The following is a 2,259-nucleotide window of genomic DNA, read 5'->3' on the forward strand; positions in this document are numbered from 1 at the left end:
AGTGATACATGTACCTAGCACTCTTAGTAAAATATCACCAATTAATTATCTCCCAAATTAGAGATGTCACACCCATGCTTTTTTTTTTTTTTTTTTGAGTCAGGGTCTCACTTTGTCACTCTGGGTAGAGTGCAGTGGCATCATAGCTCACAGCATCTTTGCAACCTCACTCTTGGACTCAAATGATTCTCTTGCCTCAGCCTCTGGAGTAGTGCCTGCTACAACGCCTAGCTATTTTTAGAGAGGAGGTCTCCCTCTGGCTCAGGCTGGTCTCCACTAGCCTAATGTGGATGAGGTGTGCACCTGGCACACACCCACGCTCTATAAATTCTCAGGACTTCCCTTTGAGCTCCAGGAACATAATCTCCTCACTGTCTGTAAGGCCATATTTATTCTAGTTTCTGCCATGTTTCTAATTTCACCTCACACCACTCTCCCCTTCCCTTGGCATTTGCTTTTTCTCCAACATACCAAGCCTTTCCCATCTGGCTCTTGTACTTGCTGTTCCTGCCTTCCCTCAGCTGGCTCGCTCTTTCTCATATTTCAACTTGTGTTACCTCAGGCCTCTCCCAGTTATCTCTTATCACCCTGTTTCCTTCAAAGCATGAAAAACAATTAGCCTGTTAACTATTTTGCCTTATTGTCCCTCACACTAGAATCTTAAGCTTCATGAGAAGGGAGATTTTCTCTTGCTACTGTGATCTTCAGCACATGCCCAATAATCACATTATTGTTGATTAAATACTGCTGAGTGAAAAACCCTTTGAGGTAGGAACTTAATTCCCATTTTATAGGTGAGTAAAAATGGGAAAAAATGACATAACTCAAAATCATAAGCTACTGACTAGCAAAGACAAAATCTAAACACAAACTCCTCAAGAGGCTATGTTCTGCACTCAGAAGTGCGAATGGGATAGCTAAATGTCAAACATAGCTAGGATTCCAGGATAAGCCCTAAGGACTAGTCCTGCAGCAGCAATCTGGGGGACAGAAGAACGTGACACACTCAAGAGAAGCCATCAACGACACTACCACCTGCTGATAACCTGCTCTGGTCATATCAGCTACACAGTTAGGTGGAGGGCTAACAGAATGTGCCATTCACTGTCCTTATAATCTGGGAAACTGCTCCAACTGAACCCTGGCATCTGCCTAAATGGAAAGATCATCTGTCTACCTCTCTTCGCCAGAATTTAAAATGTGTAAATAGCTGATAGAATTGAGTGGTCAATAAACTATTATCTTAAAACGTGTGTTAATATTGCTTGTTTCCTTCTTTGAAGACCAGTGTCTTATATGCTACTACATCCCTACTTCTTGACAAATAGAGTTGAATAAATACTGATGAATGGATATAAAAAGCTTTCATCTGAACACTTTGGTTTCTTCAAAGCCCATTAAACACAGATGAAGAACCATAATCATTCATTTTTCCAATATTTCAGTGCCTATTACATGAAGTCATTTTTCAAAGGAGTGGGTAAAAAACACAAAATCCCTCATATCTCCTAGAACTTCTAGTGACAAAATGTGGAAGTTATCAGTATTTAGACAAGAGTTAAAACCAATAGCCAGGATCCTAAACAATGGCATAAAATTCAGATTTGTCAAGATGGCACTGAAATGATGGCACCATGATTTTAAAGACTACCTAGCAAATCTTCATTTGGTAGTTCAGTTTTCTTGGTGATGGCTTTATAAATATCCTGATAATTATATTTGATAGCAAATCAGATACAATGTACTAAAGATTCCTGAAATAAATATATTAAAGGTAAAAATTCAAGAGCATAGATAGTATATGCATACTACTGAAATAAATACAATGTGATTTATTTATAAAGAACAAAGTGACAATGAACAGTATTTCAGAAATTGAAAAGGTGACACTAATAGTACTGAATACACACCTTTTTATTTCTTCAGATTCAGAGTTTGTGATTCAAATATATAAAGATGAAGAATCAGTTTTGCAACCTAAAAATATTTACTTATTAAAACTATTAATACTTTAATAAACTATACAAAAAAGATGAGACAAAAAGTGCGTTTATAGAACTGCATGTCAGTCAGGCCAGTTCCCTGAAGAGAGAATTCCCAGCCTGACCTCATTCATCTGTGAAGACACAGAGCAATCCTTGTTTAGACGCACACATTCATCTACTTGTCCACTGTGGTCAGCCCTTCACTTCTTGATGGTTTCCTTCCGCTATGAATGTGCTTGTCCATTTGTCTGCTTCTTAGAGCAGACATTTACCT

Source organism: Otolemur garnettii, unplaced genomic scaffold, assembly GCF_000181295.1.
Source record: "Otolemur garnettii isolate 467f Iridium unplaced genomic scaffold, OtoGar3 scaffold00032, whole genome shotgun sequence".
NCBI classification, from domain to species: Eukaryota; Metazoa; Chordata; class Mammalia; order Primates; family Galagidae; genus Otolemur; species Otolemur garnettii.